The 19,456-nt window shown below is 35.4% G+C and overlaps 1 protein-coding gene across 8 annotated transcripts in view; it reads left to right on the forward strand.

The window, feature by feature from the left end:
- LOC134658446 (protein held out wings) overlaps nt 1-19,456 on the forward strand; it is an 87,359-nt gene that overhangs the window by 26,523 nt on the left and 41,380 nt on the right. The window lies entirely within an intron of this gene.

The raw sequence follows: 19,456 nt of genomic DNA on the forward strand, positions 1-19,456 counted from the left end.
TCACGTCTTATTTATTCTATGAAGCTAAAGCGTAACGAGCTAACATACTGCTAGTTTGTTCTAAAGTAGACATGTTACGAAAAAAATGGTCACAGACATAAAAAAAGTAACAAATAATTTTATACAATTTTTTTTAGGAAAAATTGCTCCACAACTAACGGTGACATATTTTTCATAGCTGAAAGGAGTCTTCTTCGAAAGTTAAATTGATAAATTAATGGATTCATAATATAATACGAATATAATAATTTACATTGTATGAAAAAGTTATTTTATTTTCGACACACCTAATCACCTAGTTGATTTTATATTTTTGTACTTACCTACATATTATTTTTCTACGATCGTTCCAAACCATTGTAGGTACATAAAAAGTGTTCCCCCATATCGCTTACACAATAAAGCACAGGTGTAATATTGTACCGCCGTTTCTACCTGCTGCGGTGCAGGTTCCCATTTGTATGCCGAATGATTCCAGTATCAGCTGTCTCGGATAACTGAGTGACGTCAGATGGGGAGCGCCATAAGAATGAGGTAATCTTAAAACGATAGAAAAAGGTGTTAGAACCTTTTTTGCTTAGTCCTTATAGATTAGTCATTGATTTTAAATAATAGAACCCGTCGTAGTTAGCAATAATGTGATTTATTTTTAAATATTATGAATGGCTTTTAAATACAATTAGCTGATTTAGAATTCATTCTGTTTTGAACACTTACAAGACTCGCGCATGACGTAGGCAAAAATATTGTATCCTTAGGTCCCTTAGGCCCACTTGCACCATCCCACTAACCCGGGTTTAAGCAGTTAAACCGTTAACCTAGTGTCAAATTGTACTGGTAACCATGGTAACCACATGTTTAACCGGTTAACCTCGGGTTAGTGGAATGCTGGGAGTGGGCTTTAGTAATATATAATTAGCAATTTTTTTTATTATTATTAGTCAAGGTTGTAACATCAATACGTACAAGATTTTCGTATCAATACCAAATTCAATTCCCTAGTTCTATGCCTATTACCTACTTGGCAGTCGCATGACAAAATTCAGCTTACCAAAACTAAACTTATATGTATTTCCAAGAGAGAAGCAATAAAAAATCTCACAATTGTTTATTGCATGCCGATCAGTTGTACGTTGGGCTGTCCATCACTTGCAAAATTATTTCTAGGAAAACATCTGATCCATTGACCCAAAATCAACAGCTGCAAGAAACTATCTTCCTAGAATTATGCTACGCTAATTAAAGTGCAACAATACTCGTACATCTATTGAAATATATTCAAATTATTAAGCTGTTTATCTAATTCAATATATTATTTGATAATTACATTCAATATGTAAGTAAGTACTGTTACACTTCTATTGTTTCAGGCCAGTAACATTTTGTATGCCATGTACCTCCTATCTACCTACCGAGTCATAGCAAATTATCGTAGGCTTCTTGCAAACAATCGTCAGGCGGTCTAGCATGAGTTGCGTTCTCGCGCGCGACTCCATACTTGAAGTCGCGCAAGATGTATGAAGTCGCGCGCGAGAACGCAACTCATGCTAGACCGCCAGATTGCACAATGGCTAGACGTTTCTTGTACTCCGTAAGACAAAGGGATGACCGTTAAGTTGCTTTTTCCCTTTTTTGTTCTCCTGCCGTTGTTACAACGTTTGTCTTGTTTCCTGCCGTTCCATATGCTGTACTAATGTTGTCTTTTGTTGTGGTACGGGTCCGTCGTTGAAGACTTACAAATTTTGACCGACTTAAACCCACAATTTGCTTTCAAATACTCGTTGGGAATTTCAGTAATGATTGGATTTCAACTAAGAATGAATGCTTGAAGTACTTTTCAACGTGACTATGTTGTGGTCAAGATGCAATATTACAATCAGGGCACAAATCCGCAATAACAAAATAACTGATCTCGGTACTATTGTGGTACAACCGCAAGTAATACCGAGTAAGAATATCACCGACTGCTAAAGATTTCAGTTCTCACGATTTATTTATAACTTAGTCCCATTGATATTAGAATAATTATATTTTTGATTTTTCCCGCAAAGGGAATTGATTTACTGACATTGAATTCAACTGCAATAAAACCTATTTTAGGAGAATTGTTTATTGTACAGTACAGACTTGTGTCGGCCGCGTCGGTTGGAGTAGTTACAGAGATCATGTTTCAAGCAAGTGCAGTAGGTGTTGACTACATCGCCAAGAGATCAACCACCCTTTGTGCTCCATTCTTGAGCGACTGACTATTATTTATTGTTCTTTACCTAAATTTATATCTGTTAAACAGCCATCATTCCTGTGTTAGTATTGTGATCTTGACCTGAATATAATTCAAAGTACTGTGATTTTATCAGAGCGAAACAATATTATTTAATATCTGTAGGTTTCAAATTTTTATTGATCAATGTTAAAGTGCCTATCTATTTTCGATGGAATTTTTCTACATGTACAGTCACCAGCATAAATATATGACTGTGGGCAGCCGTGCAAAAATATCCGATGCTCCATTGGAGGCATAAGTACATGACGACACTACCTCGGTAAAAATATGTGATGCTTTGTGGCCGGCAAAAATATCGTTAGTCTTTATCCGCATAAATATCGGATCGGGTCGCTTAAAAATATTTGATTACTTATAAAAATCAAAATTATCTGATTACTCTCATCTGGCATAAATATCTCTCCACTGTGAAAGCAAATACATCGGATGGACGACGGACCGCCTATTATAATATCTGACACGTTGGAAAATCACAAATATGTTATCGACCTTCAAAAACGAACCATACATGTTTGGTATAGAGCCGTAAATTGTATGAAGTGATTTGACAATTCACGAAAAGAGTGCAGTCTTGTCATTGTATATGTCTGTCTCACATTATATTCTATCATCGATTTGACGGAATAAAATGGATATAATTTTTTTGTAAATTTGAACGTATTGCAATCATATCATGAATCTAGTATATAACTGGATCTGGCATGAGGGGTGGGGGAAATGACCGAACGGGATTGTCTTATGTATCATTCAGTAGGAGTAGCAGCGAAAGCACTATTATTGTTTGTCCTTGTCACAGTCCACAAGTTGACTTCTTTATCATCCTTTTTTATGTAAGAAGGAGGTTTATTAGTTTTATTACACATCTTCTATTAAAAGTCTACCTGAATTATGTCACAATTTAAAATTGCAAATGAAATACGTGAGACAGACATATGCAATGACAAGTCTGCACTCTTTTCGTGAATTGTCAAATCACTTCATACAATTTAAGGCTCTATGCTATCCAGGTATGGTTCGTTTTTGCCGATTGATGACATACATATTTCATAATTTCGTGTCAGATATATAGGCGGTCCGTCTGCCATCATGTATTTGCATTCACAGTGGAGAGATATTTATGCCAGATGAGAGTAATCACATAATTTTGATTTTTATGAGGCGTCAAATATTTTTAAGCGACCCGATTCGATATTTATGCGGATACAGACTAACGATGTTTTTGCCGGCCACAAAGCATCACATATTTTTACCGAGGTAGTGTCGTCATATACTTATGCCTCCAATGGAGCATCAGATATTTTTGCACGGCTGCCCACAGTCATATATTTTTGCTGGTGACTGTACAATCGATCTTGAGGTCAAATTGTAAAACTTTTAATAATATGCAAATCGCTAACGCGAACTGATGATAAAGATCTGTAATTTTTTTCGTGACAGATTATACGCGTGACTAGGTGCAGATTATTTTCATTGTGACTTCATTTCATAGGAGGTGTTTAATACAAATGTTTACAAATAGGAATTAATATACCTACTATATGAATTGGTATTGAAATTAAAACATCAGCTGTGGTCGCTGCGTTCGTGACTCTTGAATATCAATATCCATTGGTGACAATGCTCGGCCTCGAGTACACAACTACTGATCGTTTTATCTTCATCATGATACCAGCTCTGACTTCATGGGCGAGCTATTTTGTTTCCAACATAAGCTTATTGGTTACAAAGATTTAAAATTAGCCGGGCTATCAAAATCAAAAATCAAAACACGTTTATTCATTATTTAGAGATTTGTAAACTTTGACCAATGTATTATTTAAAATATAAAAAAATAAAATATTTTTTTTTTTTATTGACAAAAAACAAGTTACTAAGTGGGTTTTGAAGTCCCTGACTTCTGAGCTAGGTAAAGACCTGTGTTACAGAAGTCAGTGTCCTCTCCTAGACAATAGAAACTATATAAGGAACATCTAATCTAGTATGACTTATTTACTACATTTCCCATTTTGTTTTTATTTTATATTGAAAGCAATTAATTATAGGGCCTGTTTTGATATCAGAAAACAATGCCATTCTAATATGAGTGCATAGCAATTACATTATATATATATATATATACATATATATATATATATATATATATATATATATATATATATATATATATATATATACATATTGTGTGTGTGTGTGTGTGTGTGTATGTGTATGTGTGTGAGTATTCTAATGTAGGATGCTTTCAGTTTGATCATAGTCTAATGCCAGTAACCAGGACTTAAGTTTTCTCTTACACTCATGTTTAGGTAGGGGATAGATATTTAGAGTTTTGTTAATCTTATTATATATAAAGATTCTCATAAATCCCTGTTGCCGTCTGGCAGTAGCCAATCTGCATTTATATGGTGCACATACATTTGTCATTGTTCGCTTACTTGTAATTTTATTTTGATCATAGGGGGTAAGCTTATGCTGCTTCAACGCTAACAGTAGTATATATAGTTGTCTGACAGATAGCAATTGACATTGTTTATATAATAGACTCGTTGGATATCTATATGGTCTACATGTCATGACCTTCAACAGGCATCTCTGGGCTCTTTCCAGTTTTATCATGTGGGTTTTACAAGCGCCACCCCATACAACATTGCAATAGCCAATGACTGGCTGCGCCAGAGCAACATACACAGTTTTCAATAAATCTAGTTCAGATACAGATCTTAATTTCTTAAAAATATAAACTAGTTTTCTTATCCGTGTTGAGGTTAGCTCTAAATGTGGCTGCCAACTCAGTCTGTCGTCAAGCAGTACTCCCAGATACTTAATGCAATCAGATTTAGCAATGACAGTACAAGTACAGTCAGTTCCTGTCTGAAAGTTACATGTGTGAACCTTAAGTTCCCTATTATACATAAATGATTTATTTAAAGAAAATTGTAAATATGTGGTCTTACTTAAATTCAAGGTAAGTAGATTTCTTTGTAACCAGCTATTGATTTTATGGAGTCCTATCTCAGCATTACTATATACTTCCTCCCATGTATCTCCATGGAAAATTATAGAGGTGTCATCAGCATAAGTGAAGATTTTACCTTTTGTAAGGGATAATTGACACAGGTCATTTATGTAGATCAGAAACAAACTGGGTCCCAATATACTGCCCTGGGGCACTCCATAAATGACAGGGGCATCCTTACTAACAGTGTTACCTATTTTAACTTGTTGTGTACGATTGACCAGGAAGTCACTGAAAATCATGTGAGCCTTTCCCCTTATGCCAATACACTCCAGCTTGTGGATAAGCTCTGGAATCGAGACAGTGTCAAATGCCTTGGCAAGATCAAGGAAAACGCCCAGGCATTTCTTTTTAGTATCTAGTAGGGTAGTAACGTGATCTGTCAAAGCACTGACGGCATCTTCCGTGCTCTTGCCAGGCCTGAATCCAAATTGACTATTCGATAAAATTTTGGGCTGTTCATATTTCATGTAACATGTGTCATTGTATGCCAGTACCTACAATAATATAAATACCTAATAATATAAAACAGGGAAAGAAAAATCATTGAGCCGTTTGACTTGATTTATTCGTAGTTCTCATATTTACTTAGTTGCTATTCTAATACAGCATCTAGATTGCTAGCAATTACAGCAACAATACTCGTAATTGTGAACTTTGCGAGTATTTTCATAAAAATAAAAATAACTTTATAACGTTTAATCCATATTGTATGCAGTATGACAAAATAATAAGCGCAACTCGTTTTAAAGCCAGCTTCTAGTGTCTGAATAATGATTTAGAAAGGGATTCATGCATTACGGTTCATATAGTTCGTAGAGTGCCACAAGTGCTATAACAATTTGTCATAGGGCTTACAATTCATTGTGTTATATGAAATACTGTGCTCTCTTGATGTAGCCATTTGCACGAGCATTGTCGCGCTCTGCGCTTATGCTTTTGCTGACTACAGACAAAAAGACTAGTGTAGTATGTACATGCGCGTTAAAATGTGTTGAAAGACAATGACATCATTATTTATGAATATTTATTCTCTGGTTAACTTAGATGTTTGACTCCCAATAGAGCTGTCATCTTTTACTGTAGATGTCTGAAAGCGAATTTCGTTGTTAACATATATTTGATTTTCTTTATGATAGATGCCGGACGAATGTTCATATAAGCTAACGGAAAATGTTATTAGCTTACATGTTATTCCAATCATGGCTTCGTAAGATAATATCGCCATATAAAACCATGTTCAAATTATGTTTTGTCAAACCATTATAGTTTAAGTTAAATACTACTAAAGCTAACTAGATATCGAAAATTGTCATTTATATCAATCTCTCTATCAACTAGGTATCTATATGTATTTCACTACAGACGCAGTATGTGACTCAATAAAAAACAAATATAAGTTGATCAAATGATGAAGCTTTTGAACCACCTTATAAGGGCACCGGCAGTTTGGTTCTTCCTACACAGTATTCTAAACTTTACTAATGTCCATATTCGTCATTACGGGCGTTCTGAGTAACGCCGACGAATCAGCTACCTTTGTTAGAAGACGATGATGACTGTTTTTGCTCTTCACGTGGGCGGCCAATTCACCTTCGATACTAAGATCATGTAGGTGGTACCAAGTCACTTATTCTTGTGTTAAGGAAGTGTCATAACATGCTATGCTTCGATTTTGTAATTACAGCCTTTACTGTGCTACGTGGGATGCGTGGAGTGCAATAAAATTAGATTGTGTGATTACGATTCTGTTTTAATAAGTTGCGAGTATATTTAGTAAATACCTACCCTAGTATTACACGTCCCTTTAGGTATCTGCATTTGTTGTAATTCTGTATGCCCGCGACCACCCGCCGAATCACTTTATTACTTAACTAGACCCCATCATATTTAAATGCCTAACTCGTTTCTACACGGATCTCTCAATGATTCCTAATGCTCAAAAATAAAGGTAGGTATGCAACGAAGCAACAAACTCTAATTTTATAAACATTTGTTTGCACCGCTTAGCATTATCCTTTGTAAATACATGGCATTAACTTGACGGCGATCCCAACCTGTAATTTTCTCATAACTGCGGCATCGAATTGTTTCATCTGGCTACCGCGCGGTAGATACCAGTAATGGATACCCATGTGAACGAATTCAAGTACCCGAAGCCTACAGAGCTATTTTAATTTATCGTTTCTTTAGTGGCCGCTTGGATATTTTACGCGTGGCTACTTAAAATACTTGTATTTTGATTGGTATAATTCATCTCTTTAAATATATATGAGTATTCTTAGCAAATATTAAAGCAAAACAAATAAAAAGTTTCACTATTTGTACTTAGATAACTTACATAATATATGGTGTGACTAATTCTGCTGTGTTATTATTGAAAATGTTCCTATACCTATCTAAGTAACTGACAACGCAAACAATCCTGTTAACATAATGAAAGTACAAACATACTACCGTAAGGTAACATTAGTCGACAGTAGTTTGATTGATGCCGGATCATTAAATACATATATAGGCTAACACTACCGTGTAGGTATACGATATTATTCTTTAGAGTTACATACTTTAATACATATATCTATTTATTAGTGGTCTGCAAGGGCTCGGTTTTTTAAGCTTAACAAATAAATGTAGAGCTGTATAGTTGTAGAAATATCTTTAATGTGAGATGCATTTAATTAAATTGTTCGTTTCGGCTGCATTTCTCTGGCTGGTACTCAGAAAATCTGTTAAATATGGTGTTTAGTACCTGTAGGTACTGTGACTTATATTATTTGAGACTAGAGACCCGCCCCGGCTTCGCACGGGTAGTTCAACAAATTTACATAAAACCTTTACAAATTATACACCAAAACCTTCCTCAAGAATCACTTTATTCGTAGGTGGAAACCGTATGAAAATCCGTACAGTAGTTTTTGAGTTAATCTTACTTTTAGACGAGGATTTTCCTATTTAGGCATGTGAAGAAGTTTGACTGATACTTTGATATATAGGTACGTATTTTTCTTTAATATATTCTACACAAAATGAACTTGATTGGCAGGTAATCGGTAGACCTCTGAACTGTTAAATTCGTTCACAATAGGCATGATCAATTAGAGGCAGAAGCACTGTGGGTGGTCTAAATATAAAGCAACGCGCAGTGAACTGTTAAAAAATACACACGAATATGTTTAATAATAATAATACGTGTACGCCCGGGATACAATCTTCTCATTTATAGAGAATATTTATTCTTAAATACTTCTTGTATTTAAGAATAAATATTATCTATTACACCAAAAACTAATTTTGTTACAGAGTACAACAATAAGTTCGTTAGTAGCAAAGGGCGAATCTCTTTTAGACCAATTTTTAAAGGATTGTAATTATCTATGCTGATTGTGTATTTAAGTAACTACTTAGTATCTTTAAGTATCTCTAGGTATCTACCTAGAAAACTTCCAGCAACAGTTTCTGTTGTACTGCACCTAGTGGTTATGTTTCAAAACGCATAATTATTGACATTTACCGGAGCCCATTTGTAATTAAGTAAACGAGTTGGGATGGGACCCAGACAATGCTGTAATAAAACTGGCACGTTACGAACATTATGTTCTATAATTTTGTCTTTGTCATTAATGGCATGGCATACTGCTGTTTGTTAAATATTCTTCTTAGAGTCTCTATTCAGGAAAGTTTAACTAACATCACATTATGCGCATGTCCCGTTTAAGACAACAAAGCGTAAGTTGTTCTAAGACATCTTAGTGAGTTGTAAGAACTCAATGTAACACTTCTTTTACAGAGCACTCGGTAGCCGCTACGCAAAATACAACCGGTCGTTCTTATTTAGTACTGTAAGTTTATATCCAATGCATAGGTACTTTCTTGAAAACGGATGAAATGTTTTTTTTACGAGTAGGTATGTGATTCTGATTATTATTGAAGATCGACAACCGAAGATTAAATCGGCAGGTGCTTATTGAAATAAGAGCAGTGCAAAGTAATCTAACTGCAGCGTCTAGTTGACTTTTGATAAGGATTGGGACCTTAGCCAAGCCGCGGCTCATGAGCAAAAGTGATTCGACACGATCCTATAATATGAAGTTAAGATAAAACGTAATTTCAAATATTTAATATTCGTAAGTTTAATTTGTATGTGTATTGTTTTTCTTTGTCTACTGATATTTTCTTTTATTTTGTAGTTTCACAGCGCCTCGGTTTTATACTGTAATGTTGTGTTACTTATTTGATCAATAAATATTATTAAACATGTGTACAAAACGCGAAATTTAGTGTTTTTTATTTATCAAGAATTTAAACATCTAAACTGAATATTTTGATAAATGTGAAAGTGTGCTGATTGGGATTTAAAGATCTTGTTCTTAATTCACGCAGCTAAACAGATTTAGCTAAAATTTAGCATTTTGTAATAAAATAATAAAAATACATATTATACAATTCCAGTACAATTCTCAACAATGTTCCATTCAGTTTTCAACACTTAAATCAACATAAACTAAAAGTGTGTTAAACTTTTGATGTGTTTTCTGGCAAGTCCCAGGTAATATTTATAATAAGTTAGAAAATAAAGTATATTTCATAAAATTTTCTATGTAAATATTAATAGTTTCAAAACTTTTCACACGTCAGATCCAGGTGTCGACATGTTCAACTCATCGCTGTTCGAAGCGGAATGTTCGTCACAAACAGAGCGATTAACCGGAACGTATCTTTAGCTTCGCTTTATTATTCGACGGTCCATATGTATGTGCGTGTGTACTCGACGCTGTGCCAAAGATTCAGACGCATTAGCACGCTCTACTAAGATATAGGGACACAACTTTCAGAAGAAACTAAATATATATGTAGGTACTAAACGAATCATTGTTCTCCATATCATATCCCTTGCTTTATGTTTGAAAGCAGGCTTTCAACACGTCTACATGATGGCTCTCTCTTTCAGATACTGCTAATAAACAAATAAAAGTAATATCATCCCATGACCCTTTTGGCATGTTGTATGATTGATAAATTGATTGCATTACATTTCACGTTAAAACGACTGATTCAATAGTCATTGTTATAAAATAATTGACGGGCCGGTCCAGTGAAATCCGAGGCGCACCCAGTAGCCACCACGCAAATGCTAAATATTTCCTCAAAGTGAGATTGCGTCACTTGCGCTAAAGAAACAAAATACACTACCTACTCGTTACATATGAGACAGGGAGTTACTGAGGACAAGATACATATTATGCAAAACACATTATGAACTCCGTGTAAAAGTTAACCATGAAAAGTTCTAAATTGGTACGGCACAGGTCTATTAGGCATTTCCTTTTAATTACCTATTTATCCAAATATATATTAGGTCGGTACGGATTATTTTGTTAACCCCTTAAAAATTAGACACCCTGAGCTTAAAAATTAGAGCGCAGAAAGTAGCCTATTAGATTTACACACCCTATGAGATTATTTTGTGATTTCGATCTTAAACATTGATCAAATCATAATCCTCGCGTACCTTGTGTCGACGTACGTTTCTTCGCCACGTACTAATTAACGCCTTGGGCTTCTGGCGGTACCGACCATCGCAGCGGGACGTGGAATTTATCATCCAATTTATTGGACACTCGTTGTGACTACTGCCAACTATCACTGATTTCCTACTATTGTAGTCTTCATTCATTTATTTCCAAGTTGAAACGATAGAATTACAACAATATAATACATTATTAACCTGAATAGTTTTATGAGAGGTTACATTTCCTAACGGGTATTCAATAGTATGTTAAGGGTTTTATTTATTAACAATGATCGGAATAGGTAGTGCCATTTCGGGTGAATGACCTCAAACATTGTACTTAACATGGATAAGACTCGGGATTCCGAGACTAGGTTGCTAGCATGTAATAATTTAAAGCATAAAAAAATAATAATAACAATATATCTAAGATCTTACAAAAGAATAGGGAGTATTATTGAAATGTTTTGCTGCCAGAGTGCAGCACTAGTGACTTAAGTATACCATAGAGCAGTGGTTCCTAACCTGGGGGTAATTACCCCCGTGGGGGTAAAACTAGTATTTTACGGGGGTAATAAGCTAACCTAATATAACAATACCACAAACGTACACGTTTTATTTTTTATTACCATTGGGAGGAGGGGTAAAATCAGGTTCCATAGTTAGTCATAACCGGACTGAAAAGGTTAGGAACCACTGCCATAGAGTAACTTATACATACTGTACCTTAAACAGTTTTTTGACAAGCTAGTTTTCACAGACAATCAAATATGACCTTGATACATCAAGGCGGTTTGTTTACAAAGGGCCTACCGGGAAGCGCGAAATCGAAACTCAGCTATCTGCTTCTTTATCGCTCGAATATGCAAGAGTGATAGACAGGTTAGATAACAAAATTTCGACTCTCTCTTTTGCGGTATACCCTTAGATTGTGACTTATCGTGGGAATGGCGCCCCTTACGCAGACTTTGGCGTAATATTCCCTATTAACATTTTACAAGAAAAGTAGTTTGGCACAAATATATTCTCAAAACCGAACCAAAATTTATATGAACTAACAACGTGTTCTTTGAAAAAAAAATGTCCGATTTGCCAGACGTCCAATATCTTGCCGTTACTTGCCGATGCCGATACCAACTAAAGTGTTAAACTTTTCATATGAAACCTCGGGGTGAAAAGGTATATCCATACTAAGCTTAGGCACCGAAGTCCCGTGAAATGGCACTACCAATTCCGATCATTGTTTATTAATCTTGGTTTTCTTTTTTCAGGTAAGCCATTCAGACTTTCATAGCCCCGTCTCATTCACAATGGGTGAGAAATTCTACGAAGCGGTGTTACTCAGGGGATTCAATTTAAACTCTTCTTTTCATAACTTGTACCTTAATTGGCAAATGTGTGACTTTCTTCATAAAATAGCTGTTTTATTCTTATTTAACAACAATGCTGCCAGATTTAAGTACGTTTTAATAGTTTACCGAATGCGGATCATATGCTATCTGCAATATCAGAATAAAAATTAAGTTCCGGGTCGGTACTTGCATGCATAAATTATAGGCATATCGCCAGCATTTGGCGTTTTTCGGTAATGTTCATTATTTTAAAGCCATTTTGCCCCGTATAATTCTTATCTGTTTTATATCATCCACATTCATGGTTGGCTGCATCGCCTGCATTGGATGATTTAGTAGTTAAGATGGACGTAAATTACTTTGGCTATGATTGTATGTACGACCTTTTAAATGAGCTCAGCAGATCGGCTCAGGCGGCATCACAAAGGAGCTCGTACATCTTTCGCGACGCCTCGCCGTGGTCAGGAATGGCATGTAAATGTTACACGTTTATTATTGCAACGGCATTCCGCATCGTATTGGGTTAGGGACGTTGGATGCATTAGAATTATCCATCACTGTGTCAACAATATAAGGCGTGTCTAATATAGTTAGAAAATATACCCTTTTTATTTCTATTCATTTGATACATAGGTACTTATTGTAATTTTTGAATGGTTTGGTTTCTAATGTAAAGGGAAGCTAGTGGGTACCAACGCAAATCGTAAAAAAATGTTAATATACATTTCGGGAATAAAATTAGTACCTAAATATGTGTTGCGAGTGTGTCCTTTCCCCAATTACTAAAATCAAATATGCACATGGACCACGGTTTCACTGTAATAGTAGTAGACTTATAAAAGTTATAATCTACAGTAACAACGTCATCATACATCATACTCGTACTTATTATACAGGGTGCTTCCTGTAACAGGAGCAATAAATTAAACTGTAGGCTGTACTCCTCAAACTGACCAACATTTGTTCAGCAACTTTTGAAAATAACTCATGTTTTGATTTTTATTACACTTTTAAGTTTATTCTAAGACGCAATGTATTGCAAATTTTGTTATGTTCAGGGGTCGGACAAAAAGTGCGGATGACGTAAAAATGACGTAATCTTGCACACAGGATGATGTTTGAATTTGTATTTAAACTTCCGTGTGACATGTAGTAACAAAGTAGTATTAATGAAGTAACAAAATAATCGTAAATAAATCCATGGAATTAATAATACAGGTGGTAGGGTGATGTAGTGAATAAAATAAATTTCACGAAACTTGTTACCATAAGGTATAATTATTTGAAATTAGTTAGAACACTTAGAACAAGTCTGTGGGATCCTCAGATAAATAGGTTTAATAGTCAAAAGTCGGAACAGTAGGTAATGTATAATATGCTATTTAGTGTTCCTTACATCCTGGCTCGCTAACATACACAGCCGCGCCCACTCTTAAGTTAACTTCCCGCTTCCGAGAGTCGCTCCACACGAGCTGTCCCCACAGACTCCATATCGTTACGCGCGCTATGCATGCCCGAGACAGGTATAGGACCTCTGTGATGTGTGTATGACATGATGTTTGAGACCAGTACTTCTCCGTCTAAACTTGTACATACACTACAGGTAAGATTAGTAAAAATAAAAAAAGATAATTTGATGTTATTATACTTTTATAGCTAAATTTTAGCTAAATATAATCGTGAAGATACAATAGCTAAACAATAACGAAGTCAATTTATTGTTCATCTGATTGACAATGTCTGACACATTGTTAAAAACGTACTTACTCATTTCAAGTGGCGAACTCGTTTAATAAAGAGGTTGATAAATGATAAGTGATAATTGTTTATGAAAATCAAAAATACTATTTGAAATCATCCTATAAGTGGTTTGACGTCACCCGCACTTTTTGTCCGACCCCTGGTTATGTTTAAAGCGTGACAAGCAACGTCAAACACACTGATGTCAGCGTACATTGAAGGCAATATTTATTTTGTATGAAAAAGAGGAAGTCTAAAGGATTCATAATTTTTAAAAGTTGCTGAACTAATGTAGGTCAGTTTGAGGAGTACAGCCTTTAGTTTAATTTATTGCTCCTGTTACAGGAAGCACCCTTATTTTGAGAATTCATACAAAAACTTAGGCTCGTTGAAAATCATGCCTTCAATGTTGATGTTAGTGTTTCCTATGAAACACAACAATAAACTAGTTGGCTGAGCCATTAGTACGACTGACAATGCAAGCATTAATGTCACAATTATCCCTGTATTTACTGTCTAGGTGGTATATAAACATAAATGGTTTTACATACATTAAAACGGCTTGTTGTGATGCAAGGCGAAGTCTAGTGGTTCTAATGGGCGGTCCTTGTAGACCCATGTTATGAATGAGCTGATTGACAGGTATTGGATTGTCCGAAGGTGCCAAATGCTGTCGGGGCTGGCACGTGTCCCTATTGTCAAATATTTGGACATGCGTTTGAATAATATCTGCAGATATTTAGATACAAAAAAGGAACATAAAACAAAGAATTACCTACTTCCTGAAGTTAGATACTAATCTATTTTTATGTATACTCGTATGCACTATGCAGTATAACCTTAATTAGCAAAAAACTAACGAAGGCATAAGTTCGCCTATATCCTGTGCTATAAATTTGTGTTTTGCGTAATAAAGAGTTAAAAGTTTATACACATACATACATACATACGAACTGCGTTAAAATAGATAAATTGTGTCATGATGAATCATCCAAGTTAACGACGACTCCGTTTCAATTGACACGTAGCAAACTTGTATGGTGGCAACTTGTGTGATAGGTGATTCACATAAAATTGATATTTAAAGACCCAAGCTAAGACTTATATTGCGATGCACCTATAGTGTGTCAAAGTTCTGTTTGATTTCAAACATAGATAGAAAGAATCATACTATCTTTGTCTTACATTAGTACTAGCACCCAAAAGAAAAGGATGAGTATAGTTTTTTTGTTCCTATTTACTGACAAGATTTGGTTGACCCAGTATAAAAATAAATGTGCTTCTGTATTGGACTTCTTTTCTTTATGACTAATACCTATATCAGATGTGCCAAAATCGTAAATAAGCGCAGCCACAAATTTCCACAATTTAACTGTCATATCACATTTCAAAATAATTTATGCTATTTCGGGTCAGCAACAAACACAAGATTGAAGCTTTTTGCTAGTTCAAGTCAAGTTGTCAATATTTGTCATCGACATGAAACTACCTGTTGAATGCTATATTAGATACGCCCACTAGACCTCATTGCTTATTGGAACCGCCCTATTGACAACGTAGGTATTGTTAGTCGGTTTTACTTATTCCGTGGCCTAAAAAGTATTCATTTAAATCTTTTTGAAGCTTTATGTTGGTTAATTCCGTTTATTTCCATCTGGCATGTCCATTAACTATTTTACACGGTCGCTACTGTCATGATCCTATTAACGTCAAACTCGCCGGAGGTAATAAACTTTCTATTATCTATTGGACGTGCTATATGATGCATAAAACTTGCAAACTAAAACATCGTGGTTAAGTATATAGCTTCCGTTGTCCCTAATTATTTTTCCACGGGGTTGACTTTTGTCTAAGTTTTGTTTATCTTCAATATACATTATACAGCTAAATCAACTTTAAGAGTCATGTCTTCATATCAAAAACGGCATATCTATGTAGGTACCTATACCTATTATTGTTTGGTACTTTTTGTATAATAGGTTTTTTTTAAATGAAACACTTTAAACGGAAATTGTATATGTCGTATAACATATTAGTGTTAATGAGACATCATTGAATCGCTGAATATCAATACGCCGATTTAGTAATCTGCAAAACTTAGGTTGGTGTATCAAACAAACATCACGGCGTGTGTGTTAAACATCACGGCGTTTGAACAATATCCAAATCGCAGGCACCATATTTACAGAACCTGTTGTTATTATATTCGTATTTATTTCTGGATAATTAACAATGTAGTACATCTCGCTCGCTTGCCAATGTACGCGAATTTAGAGCCGCCATAAAAGAAAAAATCACCAACTGTCACGATGACACTTCATATATTTTGCGCGCGCCGTAACGCATCTGTCGCATAGTTATTAAAAATTAAGTTTTATCGAGTAATTACTAGTTTTTCCCATGCAGTTATACCTAAAAGGTCTATATACAGTGCAATGTGTACATGGAAAATGAAATTTGTAAATATCGCAACGTAAGTACCACGGACTGTGGTAAGTACATTGTACAGCCTTGTACATCTTTACGGACAGCATTTGTCAGCTAGTAAACAAAAGTAGTTTTCATTTTCTAAATTCTTGCAGCTAGAAGGTGCTAAGAGTGCTCCCGTGGGGAAACTTGGACTTCTGATACAAGTCATGTACTTAACCTCACTTTATTATAGAGTACCTATACAAAGTTTTTATACATTCTCGTGTGACGAGTTTGTCTATGTCCGTGGGACATTGTTCGAGGTGTTGGCTTAAAGATATTTACATACTTAACCTCACTTTATTATAGAGTACCTATACAAAGTTTTTATACATTCTCGTGTGACAAGCTTGTCTATGTCCGTGGGACATTGTTGGAGGTGTTGACTTAAAGATATTCACATATCGCGTAGCGACATTTTGTGCTTCGTTCTATAGAGAACATAGACTTACGTCCGTGGGACATTGTTTGAAATGTTGGCTTGAAAATATCCACATGTTGCGTGGCAACATTGTGCTTTGTTCGTGGAACGAAGGTCAGATCTTTTTCAACTCACTTTGACTATAATATAATGCTTATTGCATAGCAAGGAGCCCTTCGTCCGTGGGACGAGCACGAGTATCACTATTCAATAATAAAATGGATTAAATGTGAAGAAACACCTCATCCGTGGGATGATAATTTGTGAATGGGAAAAGTTTTTTATTTCAATAATATAAATACGTACATACAAAACTTAAGAACTAAAACCTGTTCTGAGCCATGCCGGGTCCAAAGGCCCCAATCACACTTGCAGCGTTACATTTGTGAATTGTTTTGTATTACCTAATAATTTCTTATAATGACATTAGCAAATTGAAATTCAGTGCATGAATTTCGTCACACTCATGGATGTGATCCTGTATCATTTACAAGCATATTCTGATATAGATGATATTCTGTCATTAGCAAGCCCGCTAGCGGCATTAAACAAATTGTATGCTAATTAAGCATCTACTTACTGTTTACAAATAATAACAATATTCTGGATGCTGTTGGAATAATGCCTCTGGATTAATGTATATGCTAAGCATTTATAATATATGCTGAACCCTTTTAAGGCTTAAGAATGGCCTACCATTTTTATTATTTCTTTGCTAATCAAAACTTCTGTAACCTGCACTAATACAATAAAATAAATAAGTGCCGTGGCAGTGTACAGCACACACATACTAGTGTACAAAAGAATGCTATTTAACAGCCTTTATAAGGACTAGATCCAAACCACTGCCTTATTGTGAAGGTCATATCCTGGGGTTAATGGCTTATACTTTTTTCACTCTTACAAGTTTACTATAGCTTGAGCGTGTTTCATAATAATATATCATATTGTGTGAATATGGATAACTTGTTCCCTTTTCAGGCAGTTTGGTAAATTGCCATACAAGTTTACTAAAAAATTCTAATATCATAACATCATAACATAACCCTTCAAGGGCTACTAATTTATTTTAGCCAAAATGTCACAATTATAGTGTGAACAAAATTATGAAATGTCCCCGGATAGCTCAGTCAGTTGAGCATGGGAATTTTAAGTTCTTGAAGCCCAATTGCCTTCGGTGAAAATGTTCAAAAGATATATAAAGATATTATATACTGAATTAAGTGAGTTTATTATTACTTTCAAATGTAAGATAATGAGAAGTATGTTGTATAAAATACAAGACTGTAGGTGAACAAGGATACAATACCGAAACTATACCTACATATGAAATCTTAATCAGTCAGCCATTGGATGGATATTTAATATCAATTAAATTATAGCCCAACGCTTCAAACTCATTTATTTATCAAACTTTCAGACCTTTATAAGCCAGTGGTAACATTTATTTATTTTTTGGAACCCTTTTACAAAATGATAGGGTTCAGTTTAGCACAAGTTCATGCCCATTAAATGGCAGACTTGAATACATTTGTGATAAGAAAGAGAAATGGTTAGGTTGGTATGTAATATAATATAAGTAGGTAGGTAGGTAGATAATTAGTTAGGTTTATAGGTAAGTATTGTAACAATATTTTTTTAGACCTCATAGGACATCTAGCGTTGGGCGATGGTAATACTTGCATTGATCGTATTAACGTCGGTCCGAAAGCTAATTAGTTGCTGAAAATATCGACAGAGGGCGTGAGTAGCTCGCTGTCTGATTTTTCTTCAATAAAAGGTTTACTTTTATTAATTTACAAATATTAAAACACAATTAAATATTTTATAACTTTCTTCTTTCCTTTTTTGGAAATTATTTTTTTTATTGAAACGAGTTTCGGTCGCTGTATCTGCGTCGTACGCGCAACGAGACGCAGCGGTGGGAGTATCTGTGATTCGATCTGTCAGCTGTCATCGGCATTTCGGATGAGATGTTGTAGCGAGAGGATTCCGTTTTCTTCAAAGGCCAGTGTGCCACATTGTTTTTTAAATCGCGGCTTAAACCGCTTAATCGTAAGTATTTTTCTTGATCTACGTATCAAATTGTTCGAGACGTGTTCAGTGCTTATTGTTTTATTACTTATTTTCAGGGAGAATATTATGTTCTACTTACCATAACCTCTGAAGGCCCCATGCATAGACATGAAGGCACGGATTTACAAAGCCGGCTTCTTTTCTGCATTGGGTAAGTTGCTCAACCGTTCTTGCGAATTTTAACCCTCGTCGAGGATCGGCAAAGCCTCATACTTATTGTTTTTAAATTATTTCCAGGGCTTTCAAGAGGAGGTTTCGTTTACCCCTTCAGTTCCCTAGTTAGTCAAGGGCGTCGGCATGAGCGAGGTTGTGCTCCAGGCCGCGCTGAGCTGGTGCTGCCCTTGACCACTTAACTGGCATGGACGTTCGGAGGCGGCTGCTGTGGCACCGGGGTGGTTGAGCTCACCACCACGCGGCTGCAGGGCCCAACTCTCGTGTTTTTTTTAACCCGAGGTCAGAGTGTTCCCTATAATATATTTTATTAAGGCGCCCAATAATTTAATATTTTTACCTACAGTTACCAAGGTCTTCCAGCATCTTGAAACACAGACTCACCCCCTGTGCTCTAAATTTAAATTAAGACTGAGCT

Source organism: Cydia amplana, chromosome 2, assembly GCF_948474715.1.
Source record: "Cydia amplana chromosome 2, ilCydAmpl1.1, whole genome shotgun sequence".
NCBI classification, from domain to species: Eukaryota; Metazoa; Arthropoda; class Insecta; order Lepidoptera; family Tortricidae; genus Cydia; species Cydia amplana.